This window comes from Protopterus annectens, chromosome 2.part0, assembly GCF_019279795.1.
Source record: "Protopterus annectens isolate FY-2018-M chromosome 2.part0, PAN1.0, whole genome shotgun sequence".
Lineage (NCBI taxonomy): Eukaryota > Metazoa > Chordata > Ceratodontiformes > Protopteridae > Protopterus > Protopterus annectens.
The window spans coordinates 1,502,082,914-1,502,105,314 of record NC_056728.1 but is presented as its reverse complement, the minus strand read 5'-3'; positions in this window follow the sequence as shown (position 1 = coordinate 1,502,105,314).

The window sequence follows — 22,401 nt, the reverse complement described above, 5'->3', positions numbered from 1 at the left end:
GTGGAACAGGAGAGACACCTATATATGTGTAGTTAGAGCCAAGGTAATACTCAAATAACATGGAATAGAAGCTGGAAACAACAGAGACATTTGCTTCTCACTGCACTGATTACAGAGGGATACAGGCAAGGGACTTGCCTACAGAGTGTTAGGATGAAGCAGGAGTAGACAACAGATGAAACATAGTGGGCAGTTAAGATTTACAATTATGCCATTGTTCTGTGTATGCCTTAAAATGGCAAAGCTGAGATACTATGTATACCCAAAATACAAAATGAAATCAAGAAAGCCGCAGATAACCATGTTTGTCCCTATGAAGCTGCTGCTAGTGTACAGGAAAATTATGCTGAGGGTCAAAATATGTTTTTCTTGGAAGCTGAAAAAACTGAACAGTATGCTTACTAAATGGGTAATAAGGAAGAGGTTACAGAGTCTTTAACACAGTGTGTGATAGAACTCAACGGGCAATAACAAGACAAACTGTGTGGCAGGCAGCAAACGCAAATTAATGTACTAAGCTGTGCGGTTGAAAAACTAAGTGAGCTAGAAAAAGTTGTAAAGAACTTGAAAGAAGAACAAAATACATATTCACTGAGGTGAGCGAGGACACAAGAATAGTTAGTCAAAAGCCCATGTGGATATTAATGGTTATAAAGTAATATATAGAAAATAATGACAAAAAACGTCAGACTGTTTTTAAGTTAATAAATACCTCACTACAAGGGGATGTTACAGAAATGAAAAATAATGTCCTATGCAAACTTTTTTGTCAGTCTAACATTTAAGAGAGCTGAAGCTACCTCTAAGATGGTTCATGATATGGTAAAATGGATTGATTCTGTGATCAAAGAGCAAGCAGGATTTCGGAATCTTAGCCTCTTTCAGGATGGAAAGTTTGTACATACAAAATCTTACAGAATATATTTTAACAAAGCTACTAGCAAAGTTTATTGTTCTGGAACACAGTGAGAAATTATATCAAATTGTTATTGAAAAGCTCATACAGAGGGAAGCACAATTGAAAAGTAAATGACAAAAACAAAAAGTATGATGGCAGATTTTTTTTTTTTAATTAGAAAGGGTGGATTACTGACCTTAAATTGTTGTTAAGTGAAACAGGGAAAGAGTTAACTTTCTTGTTTAAGGTAATGTCTGAGTAAGGTGATACAGATGTGCACAGGCAAATAGATATCCTAACTGAAAGTCTGTCTGAATGTATTAAACAAGTCTGGGACAGAAAGATAACTAAAGAAAGGGAACAATTATTTAAATGGAGTCTAAAATAGAGTATTTAAAAGAAACACTGGCACAAAATAAATTGCACTGTGCAGAAAACATGCAACCTTACAATATAAAGATGTTAGAGGGATGTCTATATGGTGTTGCAGGTGGGATTCTTCATTTTCAGATAGGTGACCTGGGTTTGACACCCAGTATGAGAATAGGATTCTCTTTTAATGTCTCTGTTGAAGAATCAATTACCACAATTGGCTGTAGGATCATAAGATCATAGGAGATTACTACAATATTGACCAGGAGGTCATGTTATGCCTAGCCATTTCAACCCTAAGTAATATCATAGAGTGCTAATCAATACCCATGATTGCATTTAGTGATGGCTGCTCATGTCCATGAGAGTTGTGGGCAATATCCCCAGTAAAAATTTTTGGTGCCCCATCCACTCATCCAGGTTCCTCTTGAAGAGTGTCATAGAGGTGCTTTGTTTCACATGAATTGTAGCCTGATCCAAAGACTTGCAGTCACTGGGAGATAAATCTGTCCCTCCAGGATGTCCTATTTAAGTTGCAGGCCTTATTTAAGTCTCTGGAATGGGTATTCCTATACTCATTTGATTTATGGATAAGCAACAAGTTCATTAGGTTTGGGTCTTGGATTGCTCTGTAGGCCAGGCATAAGTCTCCCCTAAGAAGTTTATACGATATGGAGTATACTGACAGAGACTTTAGTTGGTCTGTGTAAGGCACATTCTGGAGCCCCTTGATCTTCTTTGTTAGAATCCTTTGAGGTGTCTCTAATTGCTGCAGGTGCTTAGTATGTTACATGCCAAATGGGGCGTTATAGGTTCATAGGTTCATAGGTTCATACTAGGCTATCTGCCCTGGGGCAATTATAAGCCTAGCCCGATTCTGTATGGCTTACGCCACCCCTTGATTTGAGTATACTGTGCCCTTTTTAAGGTTTAGTTTAATGTGCCTCTGTCTAATAGTGACACGGGAGTAATCCCTGGGACAAACCTACGATCCCCCATCCACTTATCGAGATTCTTCTTGAAGAGATTCAGTGAGGTGCTCTGCCTCACATGAACTGGAAGCCTCTGGGTTATGAACCTGTCCCTCCAGCAAGTTCTATTTATTTCTGTGCTGAGGTTCAAGTCCCTCAAGCGTGTGGCTCTAAGGGATTTAGATTTACTGAGGTGGAGCATGTCCATTAATTCTGGATTTGACATAGCTTTGTATGTCAGGCATAGATCGCCTTGAAGTAGGCGGTATGCAACTGAGTAGAGCTGGAGTTTTTTTAACTGAGCAGCATATGGCATCTGTTTGAGACCCTTGATCCTCTTGGTCAGATACTTTTGGGGTCTTTCTAATTGCTGCAGGTGTCAGGTAAGGTACATCCCAAAAGGGGCATTGTATTCTATGATGGGCCTGATGAGGGATGAATAAAGGGGCATGATTACCTCTCTTGATCTAGATGTGAAACCCTTCGTGATGAGGTGGGCTATGTAAAAGGTCTTTCTAACCACTTTGGCAATATGGTTTTCAAAGGAGAGATTGCTATCAATTTGGGTCCCCAGGTCCCTAATAACTTTCTCTGTACTTAATGGGTTTCCGCCTATGTGGTAATTTGTGGGCACATTGTTTTTGCCAAAGGGTATGACTATACATTTTTTGGCATTTAGCTTTAAACCACGGCACTGGCCCCAGTTATCTGTCTCTGTGAGACCTTTTTGAAGGATGTTTGTGTCAGCTGGAGAGTTGATTATGGTGCCCAGTTTGCAGTCGTCTGCGAACTTGGTGAGCCATAGTCCTCCCATGTTTGCCTGTACCTCGGAAAAGTATATACCAAACAAGAGTGGTCCCAGGACAGAACCCTGTGGGACACCACTTGTGACCAGTTTCGAGTCTGACATGGCTCCAGCAACTCTCACTCTGTGGGTTCTGTCTTTGAGCCAGTTTGCAACCCATCTTGTGGTATAGGGGTTTATATTTAAGCTGGATAGCTTATCTATGATGCCCGAGTGGGGTATTGTGTCAAATGCCTTTGCAAGGTACAGATAGGCTGTGTGGACTACCTTCCCTTCATCTATGGCTTTGGTGACTGTTTCAAAGAAGTCAACCAGGTTCAAAAGGCAGGATCTGCCCTTGACAAAGCCGAACTGGGTAGGATCTAGTGTCTGTAGGTCCCCAATGTCTTTGTTTATGAGCTCCATGATGATCCTTTCCATAGCCTTGCAGACTAAGCTAGTCAGGCTTATGGGGCGATAGTTTCCAGGGTCCATAGAGGCTCCACCTTTGTGGAGTGGGACCACTGTTGCTGTACGCCATTCTGTGGGCACATATCCTGTAGTGAGGCTGAGATTGTACAGCTGTTTTATTTGAGGGATTAGTTCCTCTTGTAGTTCATGTAGGACGCAACCTGGGACGCCATCTGGTCCCATGGAAGCAGTGTTTTTTGCTTTGGAGAGGGCAGCCTTCACCTGAGCATCTGAGATGTTTGGGAGGCAGCCCTCTGCCGGGATAGATACTTGCTCTTTTGGGGGGGGGGTGGAGAAGTTTGCACTGAACCTGTCTGCCAGGATATTGGCGATGTCTGTGGGTTCAGTGTATTTTTTGTTGTTTAGAATCAACTCAGAACAAGTCTGGGAGTTGCATCCCAGGTTTCTAACATAACTGAAAAAAGCCTTATGATTGTCTTTGGTGTCCTGTGCAATTTTTCTCTTGAAACTGGCCTTGGAGGATTTTATGAGGGATCGTAATTTTTTGCTAGTACTGATCAGAGATGCCTTCCCTATTAGGGCTTTTGCTCTATCATGTAGTAGCTTCCTCCTTCTGTTGTACAGTTTATTTATGGCAGGGGTCCACCAGACTGGACACCTGCCTTTGGATGATTGGGTCTTGGTTTTGTTTGGGATAGCATGATCCATGCATTCCTGGAGATGTCTGTAGAATGCATTTATATAGGATTCTACAGTTTGGGCTGTAGTTTCCACTGGCCCTGGGGCCTTGAAGGATTCCACTTTGGTTTTGAGAAGTGAGAAGTTCGCTTTTGAGAAGTTTTTCACTGTGGTTTTCTGGGCTGGGGGTGGGGTCGGGATGTGAACATCCAGTGAAATTAATTTATGGTCTGATCTTACCAATGAGGGATTTACTTCTGGTGTGGAGCATAGAGTCCCCATGTTGGTAATGATCAGGTCTAGTATGTTGTCCCCTCTTGTGGGAGTGGTGACTAGTTGTTCCATAGCATTTGAGTTTATAATTTCCAGGAATCTTTGGGCTAAGGTGCTGGGGCTTGAGTAGTGCTCCCAGTCAATGTTTGGGTAGTTGAAGTCGCCCAATATAATTGTGTTTGGAGAGATATTCATGTTCTCCAAGGTTTTCAGGAAGGCCGAATGGGATTCCTGACTTTGAGAGGGTGGTCTGTAGGATGCTATAAACTGAAAAGCAGTCTTGCCCACTGTTAGTTGCACATGGATAGTCTCTGATACTTCGTGCAATGCCACTAACCTGGAGGTGTGGATATCCTTGATAAATATGGAAACTCCCCCTCCTTTTGTGGTTCAGTCCGGGTTTTGGGGCTGAAAAGCATGATACGAGGTATAGCCTGGTAGTGCTGGGGTGCTCTCTGGAGCCTTGAACCAGGTTTCTGTCACTGCACAGATATCGATGTTCTCCACACTGTGGAGAGCTTTGAGTGCGTGCATCTTGAGGTTAAGACTTCTGGCGTTTAGCAGCATTACCCTTAGTTTCTTGTTCCTTGTGCTGTCTATGGGGGTGGGTTTGACTTTTGAGCCTTGCCTAAAAAAGGCACTATGGGGGTGGCAAGAGCCATTGCCAATATCCGAAAGCCCAGTGGTGACAGGTGCAAGCCGTCCCTAGCGAAGCAACGTGGCTTGTCGAGCATGTCATCCCAGGCTGACAGACACTGGATCCCCTTTGAATGACACCAACATTTTAGCCAATTGTTAAAATCAATCATTTTGTCTTTGTACTGTGGCATCATTCTAGGTGAGAGTAAGATGCTGCTCAAGGTCAGGGTCATACCAGCCTGGGCTACATGATCAGAGAGCTCCTCTAGGTCTCTTTTCATGTAGTCCAGGGAGGTACATCTCAGGTCATTCACACCAGCATGTACAATGACTGAGTTATATTTGTATTTGCTTTGGAGTGACCTGAGTGCTTGCATTATGTGTCGGATCCTAGCACCTGACAGGCAGCTCACCGTGACCTTCTCTTTATTCAGCCTGGTGAGTGGGACGTCAGTGTGTCTGACAATAGAGTCACCTATAACAAGAGTATCAGGTGTGTTATTCAGCCTTAAGGGCTGTGGCTGCTTGGCACACTGACTTTGTGGGTTATGTGTTGTGTGCGTTTTGTTTTGAGGTAGCGTTTGCTTGAATGTCTGCTTTGGAGGTCTCTGTTGCTTAGGTAGATTTTTATTTAGAGCCTACGAGTATGTTTTTGTGTATTTATGTGTTTGGTTTGCTGATGCGGTGGGACTATGTGATACTGGAATTGTGTTGTGTGAGGTTACCTTCTCCTCCTGACTGGTTACACCAGTTTTGAGATGAGAGAGCTCAGCCTCCAGTTTGGCTAAATAGTTGCATCTCTCACATATATTTGAACCTGCTTGGAGGAGGAGAGGGTTGTCCGTGTACATGAGACAATTGTAACATTGCCTCAAAATTCCCAGATTCACCAGCTGGACTGGAGAGGAAACCATTGACTGACCTTTGGACATGCTAGAGTAACAGGGAAACTGAGTTTAAGATGGAGCAATAGAGGACAAGTATCAACAAGTTATAATAGTGCAGTAAATGACCCCACACAAGAGTGCTAGGCCAAAGACAGATAAAATGCAAGTTTTGAGAAAAAAATGATTTTAAAAATAAGTGCAAACAGGAAATTCAGTAAACAGCTCTAGGTTGTGCTCTAAATACAGTTACTAATGCAGAAATCAAATTTAACAAGCCAGAAAATGCTCAAAATAGGCGGCTATGCAGAAAAACTTAGCAAATAAACAGAGGAAAAATACTTAAAGTCTCAAAAGTGGCTCCTTTCTTCTCTCAGCGTTTTCTCCTCTTGGTGGGTGCTTCACCAACAGCCAACAAGCCTGAAAAGACGCCAAAGCCACGAGGCAACCAGGTTTTAAGAGAGGAAGATGAAGGAGTTTTGGAATTGACCCAAAATGGCCAATAAAACTACAGTTTCAAGTCAGTAACCACTCCCACAGGGGCAGGCAGGCTGCTCAATGTTTTTCACTGCCACTGATCAACAGAGAGACTTTCCTTTAGCCCAAGCAAAAAATGGCCTTACAGAAACTTACAAACAGTTCAAGAACAGCAAGCCTGTAACTGAACTTTTTTAAATCTCAGAAAAGTGGGAAAAAAGCAAGATTTTTTTGGTTTTTTGTTTTTTCAGAGATAGCAGAGGTTAACAAGTATCAACAAGTTATAACAGTGCAGTAAATGACCCCATACTCAATTATGGACTGAATAAGTGCTGAGTATGGGGGGTTATAACTTCTTTTGCTCCTGAGGGGATGCCTTTACTAATCAAAGCTTTCCTTACTACAGTCAACACATGGTGGTCAAAGTTAAGGTCACAGTTAACCTGTGATTCTACGTCCCCTATCACTTCATCAGTATTTAGATTATTGCTGTTGATTTGATACTGTGAAGGGACATTTTTTGTGCAAAGGGAATGATGATGCATTCTTTTGCATTCAGTTTGAGACCATGACTAATACTCCAGTCGGTGGTCTGTGTGAGACCTTCCTGGAGTATACTGACATCATTTGAGGATTCAATGATTGCACCTAGTTTGCAATCTGTGAAGATAGGAGGTACAGCTAGCCATGCCAGGGTGAAGTAAGGCAGTGGATGTAAGACTTGTGCCAGCCCAGCTAACTGGAATTTTGTAAATAATTATGTTGTTTGTATATCAAACTGATTTGTACAGATGCTTGTGCTGAAAATGTATGTGTGAGCTTTGCTTATGTTAGTTGTGTTAAACTATATCAACAGGGCACCATGCCTGTTAACCAGCTGGCTTATTTTAAGAAAAATAAGAGAAATGTAAATAAGCTGTTAATTCTTTGAACATTACCTCACATTGCTGAGTAAGCTCGGAGACGGTAGATCTGGGAGCAGCCATTATCTGTTAGCTTTTGCAAAGAATGGGGGGAAGTGTTTTAAATGTTCTGGCTCCTAGGCATTGCCATAAAAGCTCTAAATATGTATTGTAGCAGTCTGCTAAAGTCCTGTCTCAAACTTCAAAAGGAGATATTGTGGGATGAAGTCATTCTGCAAATTATCTTGGATATTATATTTTACAGGGAGTAATTTCAGTATTTTGTTTGGGAGCCTGACTAGAAAGACTGCTCATGTATTTCATCTTGCCTTGCCCAAGTAAGTTATTAGGGAATAGTATAATTATCTTAGATTCAGTCAATAATATAGAGAAGCTTAGTTTAGAGATTATTTTTCTTTATTTCTGTGAATTTGTCCATCAATGTTGTTTTCAATATTTCCTGTGATTTAAACTCTGTGGTTTACTGTGAATATATATTCAATATTTTGGGTTTATATCATAAAGTCGATCTGTGAGAAGTTTGAATACCAAAATATCGAACTGAATACACCAAAGTGTAAGAAGTTCGAAAACTCAAAACTGCAAAGATCGGAACTTCAAATGGTTATAGTTGGCCCTTCTGTACTCTGATGTTTAGCATCATTGTGGAAGCATGCATATGCATGAAACCTCCTCTGTGGTGTGATCTCAAAGTTGGTATATTTAAGTAGGGGGGAGTGGGGGTGTGGAGGGCGAAGCCCCCCACATTAGTAATACTGTGAAGTGTTTGTGTGTTCTTACTTTGTAGTGCGGGTGTGAAGCTGGCTGACCGTTGCTGTTTGGAGTTATGATATTCAAAGTTTTGGGCTTTCAAATTCCTTACACTTCGGAGTTTTCAGTTTGGGATATTGATATTCGAAGTTCTCAGCATTTGATTATATGATATAGACCCAATATTTTCATGTTCTCTTATTATTTATTATTAAATATATTTAAAACTTTTATTGTGGCTGGTCCTTAGTATCTAACATTTGAAAATACTTATATTTATTTGGTGATGCTGTGTGGGCCACTCCAGAAGGCCTAGCCATCTTGGTGAACTACGATGATTTGCATTAGTATTAATACTACAAGGTATATTTGGACACCTTTTGTTAAGGGCCTTAGAATAACTGAGTGTGAAGTGCCTGGTGGCAGGGATAACTACCTTATAGTATGGGCAGAAGGGGGCACAGAAGATAATCCAGTGCCAGCCTTTCCTAGGTGTGTGTGTGTGTGTGTGTGTGTGTGTGTGTGTGTGTGTGTGTGTGTGTGTGTGTGTGTGTGTGTGTGTGTGTGTAAACTGTATCTTAAAGAGTGTGTGTGACAGCTACTTGGGGCAGGGACATGAAGCACTGTGTTTACAGACAGGGTACTGGAAGACTTGGCTTGGATAGTCGGCTGAGGACTTACCCCTACAGCTCTACCAGTGGGGAGTCTTATTGGGGACCGGGACGAAGATGGATATAGAGACATCCAGACACCAGGCTGAGTGTGTTCCCTGTGTGCTTTTAAGGGAAATTGTACTTGATGCAGAGAGGATTGCATCTGGAAATACTGAGTGCATCTATTTGTATTCCAAGTGCACATCCCTCTCCAGTGTCAGAGGTGTGGATTCAGACTCCTTTATTACTGGCCAACATGAGGATGACACATATTGGTGCCCATCATATATTGGCAGCAGTGGTGAATGTCACACAGTTGACAGCATACTTGGTCAGTCACACCCCTTAGTTTTGACCTGAACTTCTGAGAAGTATATACCAAACGGTAGTTGGCCAAGTACTGACAGTTGTGGCACTCTGCTGGTAACAGGTCTGCTGGTTGATGTGGAGTCACCCATATTGATAGTGTTTGTCCAGTTTGTGAGCCAGTTGGCAACCCGATTTATAACAAATTTGCTAAGTTTATCAGTAATGCCTGAATGTGGGATTGTGTAGAAAGCCTTTGCCAAGTCGATACATAGACCTACTTATTCTGATTTGCCCTCATTAATTGCCTTGGTCACACTTTCAAAGAAATCCACCAGAATTAACAGGTAGGATCTGCCCTTCATGAAGCTGAATTGGGTAGGATCCAGGGTTTGGAGCTGACCTATGTCTTTATTTATGAGGTCCATAATGATGCATTCCATGGCTTTACATATGAGGCTGATCAGGCTTATGGGTCTGTAATCCCCGAGTCTGTTGCTAGGCCACCTATGTGGAAGGTAATAACTGCAGCTGTTCTCCATTCCACAGGAACAAAGCCTGTGTTTAGGCTATGATTGAAAAGGGTACTTATTTTATGGTAGTTCATGATTTAGTCTGTTTAGTAGATAGCCTGGGATGTCATCTGGTCCCATATAGGCTGTGTTTTTTGCCTTGGGTAGGGCTTTGAGATCAGTTAATTAAACACTGCTTGGAGGGAAAACCAGAACAGGCTATTAACTAATTTGTCTGACAGTTGATGCAGTGTTAAAACTGTTAGATTGAGTTCCTGTGGTAAAGGGTTTGATTCCTTTGTGTCTCATGGGCATACCTGGTTAACCAATAGTTATTAATTAATTGGTCTTTTATGCAAGACTGAAATGTGTGGAAATCCCTGAACTGTAACAATCTTGTCATCAAAAAGGGAAAAATATAGATTTTATTAAAATTCTGCTTAAATATTTTAAGTAGCACTTATAAAGACCCATGTGGTGATAGTTTGGGTTTTTTTTGCACTTTTCTGCTTTTTCCCATGTTTTAGCCCCCTAAAAAGTTATCCGTTTGCATTTCTTTAGTCTTTTAGTCTTGTAGTGTTCTTTTTTAATTGTGAGAGGTGTGTGGATTACTGAAGATCTTAGCATTGTTTACATATTGCACTGCAATTCTATCCCCATTAGTAGAATTACATATAAAAGCTTGCTGTTAGTATTTTGGACCATCTCTTGGGCCTTAGTCTTGTAGCTTCACTGGCAGTTGTGGCAAAATAATGAGCTGTTGTCAGATTTGAGCCTCATTTAATCGTTCATTATTGCATGTTTTCCATAACCAGTCTTACTGGTCTTACTGGTAAATTTTTGCAAGGTCTGTCACTTTAGACTCTATTAGAATTATTGAAATCGGAGTATTGTGTATTCTGCTACAGGACTGGTGATGCTGTGTTATTATAGCTCTTTATATTCCAGTTTTGCTGCTGTTGTGTTATATTCTGCTTATCATTTACCTGCTTGAAGTTACATTGCAGTGCGCTTCTTTTGCCCTTTTTCTTGTGTCTGCCACACCTCCACTGAGGCATTAAGCTAAAGTTTCTAAAATTGTAAACCACCTGGGGTCATATACCTCTGACTCAGAGTCATAGGACTAGAGCTCCAGTCCTGGCTTTATGAGATTGGATCCATCTCTAGCTAGCCTGGTTGTTATAGTTTGAATTTCCCTGCTATTTTCGAGTTGTGGTTTTAAAAAGTTGTGTCTCTTGCTTCTAATGCTTATGGTAATTCCTCTCTCACCCATCTCATTGCTATTGTCTATTGTGTAAGCCATTTAAGTACTGTTCCCACCCATTCTTTTCCATAATATTGAATGGCCTCCCAGAAAAAAGAATATTGGTCTTGAGTAAACCTCGTTCCCAACAAATTGCATCCTGCTCATTTTCCCAGAGCTCCATCTGCTTGGCACCCTCAACACACTCTGTGAGGGTTCTGAATTAATTCTGTACCATCCTTTGCAGATAAGAGATTTGTTTAATATTTTGCAATTCACTTAAATGTTTCAGAGTGCTACTTGCATAATTTTAGTTTTATTTGTTGATTTTTTTTACCTTAAATCATTTAATGGTCCCTGATACTTGGAAATGCCTTGTCTACGTTGTTTGTTAAAGATGTTTTGTGGTAGCATTACAGTCTCAAGCAATCCGTTTTGTGCTTTCACATTAACAGGACTGGGATAATGTATCTATTGGCAGTAGGTGGTAGCCTGGTCTACCTGAGTTAAGAAACAAGTAAGATGTAAGTGTAGTAATTTTATCAGTAAGAAGGTTCAGAACCCAGTTTCCTGTATTTAGAGTGTCTGTATAAATTTGGTGTCTTTGTGCTCCACTGTCATTTTTAGAGCAGCAGTTAGTAGTGCCCTGTACTGATGTAGATACCTATTAAACAAATTTTCCATGTAAAATAAGCTATGAAACTGTCCTGCAACTTGGTGAGTATAGAACAATTGCTTTATGTGTTGAGTAGCATATTGCAGCTAGTCTGAGGACTGAAGAGCCCTGAACCTTCAGTTTAGTATTATATACTTAATCTAGTCTCGAGCTCCAAAAGCAGCTTAGTCAGCCCACTATTTACCTTTTTTGCACAGCACCCTTGTTGGACACTCAATAAAGGACCTGACATTATGGATATGCACTTTACAAAATTCCCCACAGCCAGTTTGGTGGATATTGGTATACTGAAATAAGGTGCCAATTGTCTAATGTCCACTGACAACCATTTAATCTTCAGTGAAACCAATGCAGTATGAATGAGATGTATAGACACAATTTCTCGGGAGACAAAACATTTGTGTACAATCACTCATAATAGTAATCTGGTTGTCAGAAACATAAACGCTACACCTACTAAACATAGTATGACTCCATACATAGACCTACTTATTCTGAGGCACTTAAATACAATCTTCTCAAACTCTAAAGACCTTCCAGACATTTGATTTGCAAAAGGTATTCTCAGAAATCCTGAAAGCACTCAACAAAAACAACACCTGACGCTGCATGTACAGCCACCTCCAGTGAAGCCTCAACTACCAGTCTATGAGGCAAATCAGTACAGTACCCTGCACTCTAGTCATATTGGACTCCATTGTATAGCATACTACTGCCCCACTCACCAGACTGAACAAGGATAAAATAATGACCAGTTGTCTATTAGAGGCCAGGATACATCAAGTTCCCACTCAGGCATAGAAGAGAAGCTAAATAAACTGTAAATAATCTCACCCAGTGGATTGCCAACTGACTCACAGATAGGATGAAAGTAATCAAAATGGGGAATTTAGCTCCACAAAGAGACCAGCTAACAGTGGAGTCCTACAGGGTTCTGCACTGAGACCTCTTCTGTTTGGCATCTACTTTTCTAAAGTTAAAGCCAATACCAAAGAGCTCTGGTTGGCTAAGTTTACAGATGACTTTGAACTTGTAACAGTTATTGAATCCCTAAATGACTTAATCATCCTGCAGGAAGGTTTGTCTCAGACATATATATATATATATATATATATATATATATATATATATATATATATATATTGGTGTCTTTCGGCTTTTCCCAGTTAGGGGTCGCCACAGCGGAACTCTGGTCCACTAATGATTGGCAGTAGATTTGTACGGTGCCGAGTTCCAATGCCTAACCTTCAACGAAGGCACACCCATTCATGCACATATTTTAGAATGCCACTTGACCCGTGGGGAGGACATGCAGACTCCACACAGAAGGCACTCCCAGCACACTAACTGAGAATCGAATGGGAGAACCTCTTGCTGTGAGGCAGCAACACTACTGCTGCACCACCGCGGATTACACATATGGTGCCAAAATCATGACCTGAAACTAAATGCCAAAATATGCATCATAGTATCCTTTGGAAAGTAATCTACCCCTTGGAACTACCACATTGACAGTACACCCTTAATATTTGGCCCAGTTCTTTGGGATTTGGGAACTTATATGGACAGTGACCTAATCTTTGACCAACATGTGTCTATGGCTGTAAAAAAGTCCTTCTATATTGTACAGCTTACAATCAAAGGGATTGTGTCTAGACCTAGGGTTGTAATTGTTTCCCTTTAGTCAGCCACCCCAATAGGCCAATTCTTGAATGTAATGCCCCTTTGGCATGTATCTGTCCAGCCACATGCAACAACTGGAACAGCCACAGAAATACCTTACTCAAAGGATAACAAGCCTAAACAACATGTTTTGAGTGGACAGAATCAGCTGTCACTATACTCAGTATCTTACAAACTGCTATGAGTTGACCTGTGTATGGCAGATGTGTCGTCCTGCAACCCATTACTGATGGATTTACTGCACATCAGCAAGTCAAATGAAATCAGAAATTCTCAGTAGAGGGATTTAAACCTCTTCAGCAACATCAACAGAAAGGCTTGGAGGGTTATGGTTTTCTATAAAAGGATATTGCTGCTGCAGAACAAACTTCCCATCCACATAATACAAAGTTCATCCCTGTCCATTTTCAAGTGCAGCTTATATTTATGGATGGTAGACAGAAAAAAATTACCCCAAGACTGACCTCTGTACTATTAATGGACAGATGCAGTTTCTGAATACTTCATCCCATGCATGTGTCCCCCGCACATTATCTGTGGTATGGTCCCAGTTATTCTCAGTAGGGGTAATCTATATAATTATTGATCATGATATGGGTAAGACAAGTCTATATGACATAGGTTATTTCAAGCAGAAGAAAAAGGAAATTGGCTAGGCTTAAAATGACCTGCAAGGACAGCTAGCCTAGCACTTTCTTATGACCCTAAGTTATGCATGCACTCACATCACTGCACTACAGGGACCATTATGATTCAGTCATAGTCCATGTAGGTATAAATAACCTGAGACATACCTCCCTAGACTATATGAAGGGAGACATTGTGTAGCTCTCAGATTGTGTCACGGGCTGATGTGTACCTAGCACTGAGCAGCATTCTACCTTCACCAAGGAAAATGCCACAATATGAACAGAAGATAACTTTACTGCAGTTACTGAGATGTGGTTTAAAACTATGGGAAGTACCCCAGCAGTGCAAGGCTTCAGTGCCTTCCACATATTTAGACCAGCAACTGCACATATAATGGATTAAACATGGAGGTGTCTTGATCTTAATTAACAACAAACATAAGTCTAGGTTGGTTAAACAGGATGACACACTGTAATTTCTCCATGTCCAGATTACCACAGACAAAGCCCCATAACATATCCTAGAAAGTTACAGGTTACACTCTATGTCCCTTGAAACCCATAGCTTATACTTTGACCTATTGGAGCCATCATCATTCAACCAAATACTGTATTCATAAGAACTTTTCCCTCTATAAACTGGAAATCCTACATGATCCCATCTTACAGGAGCAGAGGTTCATAGACTTTGTAAACACAAACCCTTGACCAGTTATTTCATTCATCCACTACAGGTACAAACATATTGGAAATGGTACTCACAAACATGGGAGAATGCTACCCCCCAGTGTCCTCTCTGGTAAGGTGAGACCACAAAGCACTCTCCTTGAATGTAAGAATTGATTCTGTAACTCCAGTAAACCCTGAAACGGGTAGATGTTAATCCAAATCAAAGTACCTTTTATTAAGTGATAACTGGTCAAAAATGTAAATCCCATCCAAACCCAGATAAAACAGTAGCCTATTTGAAATTATAGATAGAACCTCTGTTTAGCCATGTCATGAACTACATACACACTGCTCTGCCTATCAGAAGTAACCCCACGTTTAGATGCAGCTTAAGTAAATGTGTGCTATGTATTTCCCTGATTGGTGCAGTAATAGTATTTCAGAATTTTGCTCCACAGTGAAAGTATAGACTTTAAGTGCATTTTTTGCAAGGCTTATAGATGTCAAGTAGATGTTTGTCAGATTATTAGATATATAGTAACAATAATAATAATAATAATACGTTATTGGGATTAATTAATTAATTGACTGATTTCAACTGCTCACAGAACATGACATCTATGTATTCATGATTATAATTAGAATGAACTGATCCTGTGGGTTTATGGACAATGAATTTTAGATGCAATATGAATAAAATTTATATAAATACCAAGGGTGAATTCTGACATTGTCTTTCCTATGATTTTCATTTATTTATTTATTCATTTATTTTTGCTTTAAAAAAGAGAGAGACAGAGAGAGAATCCATTCCCTTCTCACCTGCCTCTCTTGCACTTCACTGATGTTCTGTGCAAATGTTCAAACTCAGGCACACATACAAAGTACATTAATATTCAGGGCATAATGTAGAAGAACACTAAAGTGCTGCTGTACAATGAGATTCTTTAAGAAATTAAATATTTTCGTTTTCTTAAATAACGGCATTGTGTAATAGCAATTATACAATGACTGGCTATTAATATTCAAAAACAAGCACTCTGATTGGCCAGCCCAACCAGCATGTCCATTGTAAATCTGTGAATATACCAATGGGAAAAGTTCTGGTTGCTTGGACTTTTTTCCCCATTGGTATATCTCGCAATTTTTTTCACTTTTCTTTTTTTAAAACAAACAAAAAAACAAAACGGAAGACCTGAAACAAACGAGAGAGATAGCACAGACAAAAATAAAAGGATAATCAGGTAAGTCTGCAAAACTATAGAAACTTACCTGATTAGCCTTTTATTTTGTCTGTCCCAGCTCTCCCTCATTCATTAAAAGGCTTCCGGTTTCTTTTCTTTTTTTTTTTTTTTTTTTTTGTTTTCAATAAAAAAAAGCATTGGAGATCTTCCTTTCTCTGTTGCTTCCTTTGCACAGCACTGATGTGGAACACAAGTCCCATACACATATGCAGTACATCAGAAAAGCCCAAGGATACCTCAAAATCATGGAAGGGCAGCATGGAGGCATTATACAAAGACATTATTTAAGAAAAGCATTTTTTTTTCTTAAATATTGTCATTGTATAATAGCAATAACTGACTCCATGGTTGTGGTATATTAATATTTTCCCCACGGTTGGCTTTATTCAATCACTCGGGCTTTGCCCTCATGATTAAACCACAACAAATGTTGGTAAACCTTCAATACACCATACCACATCATCGGTTATTACTTATTATACCATGATCCCCCCAAAACGTGCACGCTGATTGGCCAGCGTGCCCGTTGTAAATCGAGTTATACTAATGGAAAAAGGTCCGTCGCCGGACTTTTTCCATTAGTATAACTCGTTTTAACATTGTCTCGCTATGTTAAATGGGTTTAACATATGAGACAGCTTTAAAATAAGCAACGGAGATCTCCGTTGCTTATTTTAAAGCTGTCTCGCCATGTTAAACCCATTTAACATAGCGAGGCAGTGTTAAAAAACGGAGAAAGCAAGATCTCCGTTGCTTTTATCTCGCTATGTTAAATGAGTTTAACATAGCGAGACAGTTTTAAAATAAGCAACGGAGATGTCCGTTGCTTATTTTAAACTGTCTCGCCATGTTAAACTCATTTAACATAGCGAGACATAAAAGCAACGGAGATCTTGCTTTCTCCGTTGCTTTTGCTCACACTCTGATGTACTGCGCAGGCGCGCAGTACATGAGAACTGCTGCGGATGCCAAGACATCTGCAGAAGGGCAGTAAACAGGCATTATACTATGCCATTATTTAAGAAAAGTAACAGTTTCTTTTCTTAAATAATGTCATATAATAGCAATAACTCACTTCTGGGTGTGGGTAATGCTAAATTTACCCACGGTTGGCTTTGTTTGGTCCTCGGGCCTCGGGACCAAACCACGCCAACCGTGGGTAAATTTAGCATTACCCACACCCAGGCGTGGGTTATTGCTATAATAATCCACTCCTGTGTGTGGTTAGCACACAATTTATCCATAATTAGCTTTCCTTGTTCTTGAGGGCTTTCCCTCATGATCAAATAACACCAACTGTGGTTAAAATGTATAATATCCACACCAGGTTATGGGTTATGGGTTATTGCTAAATTATAATACATAATGATAGGCTGTGTTTCCTGAACTAATACTTACTATTTCTGTTTTTTACTTATTTTTGTTTCTTAACTGTAAACTTCTGACTTTTTTTTTTCCAATGAGGTTCTGATGAAAAAATTTATAACAGCAAGTAAAAGATCTGTCATGTGATAACAAATAAACAAACAAACAAATGGAATGTGGCTCAACAGTAAAGCCTGGTGACCTGTTTTACAAATACAGCAGATTAATTGCTAGATCAGAGACATAGATAACAAGAATAATTCCAATTAACTTTATATGCACAGTGATGTAAAATGCTTTATGTTAGTCAGTCAAAACAGCCTTTTTGGGAGCATCCTCATGTTCTGAAGCACCTTTCTAGCCGATTCTATAGAGATCAAACAACAGCTGAATTTTCCTTAAGAACATAGGGTACACTTTCTAAACAAAGGGATTTTTCTGTGGAAATGCATTGCTTCAGGGTTAGAAATCCGTGAAACCATATGGATTTCTAATGTGTTGACATGTCTTTCTTGTTACATGTGCAATGCCTCTGTGTATGTCTTTGTGAATTTTCTCCTTTATTTTTGTACCATGAGCTATGGCTGGCATCTACTCTTGAATAAATTAAATACATGCATATACTTGTTAAAAGATAATATGTCTTGTTGCAAAAATCAAGTATATGAAAGTAAGGGGATTTCAAGGTAGAACCAGCTAGTGTCCAGATCTCGTTCTTGTTTCACCTTTAAGAAGTGAACTGCCTTTATAGCCGTTTCAGTATATATTCATTGCTGTATAAGTGCAGCTCAAAGTAAGATAGAATTTTGCTTCAGTACATCACTCGCTCAGAAGAGAACATGAAAAATTGATTGCTGTGAAACTCTGAAGTTTGTAGGTTCATTTCTGACACTAGGTGCTTAGAGTCATTTTCCAGTGTCACCTTTGTTGTGCATCAGAAGGACTCATTTCTTTCTGACTTTTTATCATTTCTATGCTGTATTAAACCAAAGTCAAATCTGCATAACTTAGGGTAGCTCAAGCAGATGTTGAATGCCTCATGGGATGTGTGCTGTATTACTGATGAGCCTTTTGCACATGATATTAAATCAAAGTAAAACTCTATAAGTTGGAGTAACTCAGGCAGATGCTGAAAGATGCATCAGAAAAACTAATTGAATTTCTCCAGGGCATTTGTAAAACAGCCGTTGGTTAACATAAACACCACATCTTCTCTGAAACAGACAATGGGCCTACTGGTACTAACCTAGGAAGAATGAAAGAAATATAGCACCCTTCCTACATTCTGCTCATTGCATTTGGTAGGAAAAGGAGTACTCTTTTTTGCTTTTACGGTAAACAGAGAAATGATATAAGTAAAACTTGATACTGATCTGGTATTGATTCAAAGGTGAGTTTTGTATGGTAATGGGGTTTTTATTTCAAAACCCATTTCAAAAAAAGTAAGACATGGTAGGAACCACAACCAGTTAAATATAGACATAAGAAACAATGTATGGGAAAGTCATTCTATAACATTGAAATAATATATCTGTTTGTAATGAGTAAAGCTCTTTTTTATATTACACACGCACACACACACACACATATATAATATATCATATTCCTGATTTGCATATTTGTTGAATTCTGTTGCAGACGTTTGTGGTGAAATATTGTTATGTTATGTAGAACAACTAGTTCACTTCCATAAAGAACAGCCAAGTGCCAAATAGTATGGGAAGAAATAGCCAGGGAATTGTTATGGCTAGGCTTGTATAGGCCCTAGGGCTGATAGCCTAGTACCAACCTATGAACCTATGAACCTATGTAGCAGTCTGAATGAAAACTAAATCAGAAGTTTTATCAAAGCCTATCCTTTAACATGCCATTATATTACAAGAAACTGGAAGCAAGGAATCTATTATGGAGCCAGCATAACAGACTTCCTGCAAAGTAAGGCATCTGTGTCTTATACCTCATCATGTAGTAAATTACAGAATTTATGCAGTAATAGCAAACATAACATAAAGTATTTTATTTTAGGTGTTAGTGACATTACCTGGACTGCAGGGCCATTGTAATCAGTATTTTAATTTGTATACTGGAAGCTTTTCTTTCATCACATATTTTTATTACAATATAACTGGATTCTACAGTAAGCATTAAACAGTAAAATGCTTCATTGATCTTAAGCTACTTTATCAGATCAATTAATATATTATATTTCCATTGAACTGAAGTCGACAGACCTTGAAAATTCATATATATCCTGCCATGAAGTGGAAATCATTTGTGAGCATTGTGTCGCCATCAGCGTTTATTTCCAGAAAGGTGTACAAGTCCCAGCGGGTTCTTTTCAGCTATGACCCGAGTTAAATGAAAAAGGACAAACATGAACAACAAAAAGCATTTGGATATTGCTGAGAGAAGTAAATCAGAAACCCACTAAATAATAGGAACAGTTGACAAATAATAAAAATGAAGCACAACCACATAAAAGCAGCATTTGCAGCAATTTGTTGCCCTAGCTAACCATTTTGATAGGATTTACTTTGAGTGCTTAGCAAAACTGTAAGATGTATTCACAGGTTATAGTTAAATATACTTTAGAAATAATATTATGGTATTGTCGGTGACAGAAACTTGTCCACTTGTGCCATTGCATTAAGGCCGGATACTGTTAATTATAAAGTAGAAAAAATAAGCAGTCTGTTTTATCTACACTGACGATAATTTTCTGCTCGGGTGAGCAGTGAAACATATATTCCAGCTCTGGGGTACAAATGTGTTCCTGTAGAGACATTCTACTTCTGCTTTTGTGGAACAGATTAGGCCCACAAGGCCAGCAGCAAATTTGTAGGGAAGACTTGAAGTGGCATTTGTACTGATTATGGAAAATGTGTCCATGGAACTTTCCCTGCTCTTTTTTTTTTTTTTTTTTTTTATTAAGTGCCAAAGGATTTTTTTTTTTTACATCCATATGAACTTCCATTAACTCAGGGATGTGGGCCTCAATTATAACACCTCATCTGAAGGATGGCATATTGAGAGGTGCAGGCCTCCCTTGTGCTGCACTGCAATGATAGAAGCGGAAGCTATTTCAAGCACCTGGGGTGGGAATAGAACCCACAACCTATTAATCATTCAGCACCAAAAGTGAGGGTGCTACCTGTTGAGTCAATGGCATTGATAACATGAAAGAATAATTCTGAGTAGATATGGTTTGTTAACAGCTTGCAGTGAATTATCTATGCATTTTCTTAACTGATCCATCTGCACTGTTAATGTCAGTGAATGAGCCAACTTAAGACCGAGTTATGTGTTTATAGACACATTCTTCAGAGGTTGTATTTGCCTTATAACGCATAGTCAAGTCAGATAACTGCTTTAGACTCTGGGTAGTGTCAGTGAACATATGTTTTTTAAATATGAAGTATACTTACTTCTGCTTGTCAGTCAGGTGCTGATGGCATATGTGTATGTCTTCCATCACATGTATAAACTGTTTAATAAGTGTGACTGTATCAGTATACACAATAGTTTTCTCATAGTTAACACCACTCAGAAGATTGGTTAGCAATAGTAATTCAAACATAGCGCTTTGGGAAACTGCCAAGGTCATTAGGAAAAGGAAGGACGATCTGTAATCATTATTAACTGTCACACAGTAGTAGGTACAGGTGCAGCCAGTCTGAGGCAAACTTTTCATAGGCGCCAACATGAACCCAAGCCATCGAGATGAAATTCTGATTATTCTAGAAACAAAAATGTGCATGTAGTTTTATTATTCCAGAAATAAAATGTAAGAAAGATCATATAACATATATGCTCACCAGCACACACACACACACACACACACACACACACACACACACACACACACACACACACACACTATATATGCAAATTTGAAGTAGCAAATATACAGGGTTGAGTTTTTAAAATGCAGGAAACTACAGTACAGCAACTATGCCAAAATATTGACTTAGACAAATGTAAATAACCCAATGAGAAATAAATTCAAACGACAATGTATGCCAAATAACAAAGTTCAGTTGTTCAAAACAGAACACTAGAGCAAACTGCAGTTCTGTGATAACAACTAGAGTAATGCAATACAAAAATAAAATGTACAGTAGTACAGCATGAAGCAATGAAAAGTATTTTTTAAATCATTCAAAAAAGAAAACATGTTGGTACACAGGGCAGAGAGATGCCAGCTTCATGACGCTGAGCTTTTGGCCCTGCCTTTACTTCAGATAACCTGAGTTCAATTACCTGCTCAGATAATGAAAGAGTCAACCGGGGAGGAATGACAGTGAGTAGCTGATGTTGGCTTACCCATCCCATGAAAGGGTGTAGTTTGAGTGTCTTCTCAACAGCTGCCCTTGGAAAAGTCTCAGAGTTGCATGCCTACAGACTCTGGAGATACAAGCTCACAGAGGTGTATACCTGCACTCTTGCTGCAATTATTGACTGTAGAAGCATGCTAATTTACTACAGCCAGAAACATTGCATTGTACAGTGCATTCTGGCCAGCAGAAGGAGATGTTATGATTATGTGGAAAATCTAATCCCCAGTTGATGATGGATACCGTACATAACTCTTGCCTTCCTGTCCCACTGTCCTAGGATGTTATGGAATGCATGGGAAATCTGGGATTTGGGTTTAATAGTTGTGAGAGCATAGGACAGGAATCAAAGAAAAATGGTATATAAATACAGTGTCATCGAGAAAATGCAAGAAAGCAGGCAGTAACAGACAATAATGAAGGGAAAGCAAGTAGGGTAGACCAACATGCACAATGACATCAGCAAGCTACAAGCACAGTAGAAGGAAGCAGGGCAGGTGTGGCAAGCCAGTGCTTTGCATGGGACCATCTATGACAGAATAACTCTGCTGGTGAAGCACTATTCTCTTGCACCATAGCCAAATTATGGAACTCCCTTCCACCCACAATTACCTCCGTACCATCATGCACCCACTTCAAAACTTTACTAAAAGCTCACCTAAAAACATACTGGCACCGTGCAGCAGAGCTCTTTTCTTGAGTATTTTGACAGGACATGAGTTCTTTGTTTTTCAAGGAGAGGGATGTGTTCTTAGATTCAAACAGCATTCACAGATGAAACAAAATAGCCAGGATAAGTAAGACTATCTTTGCTCAGTGATTAGTAGAAGCAAACTGTACCACTTCATAGTCCAATTATACTATTCTATTGTAGTCTGAATCTGTTTCACTTTTACACTAATCCTATATATTTTGTAGATATTGCAGTTTTGTGGGAAACTTTTTTCTTTTAGTTTTGGCAGTGATGGCAACATTGTGACAAAGCGTCCGATTTAAAGGGGATTTA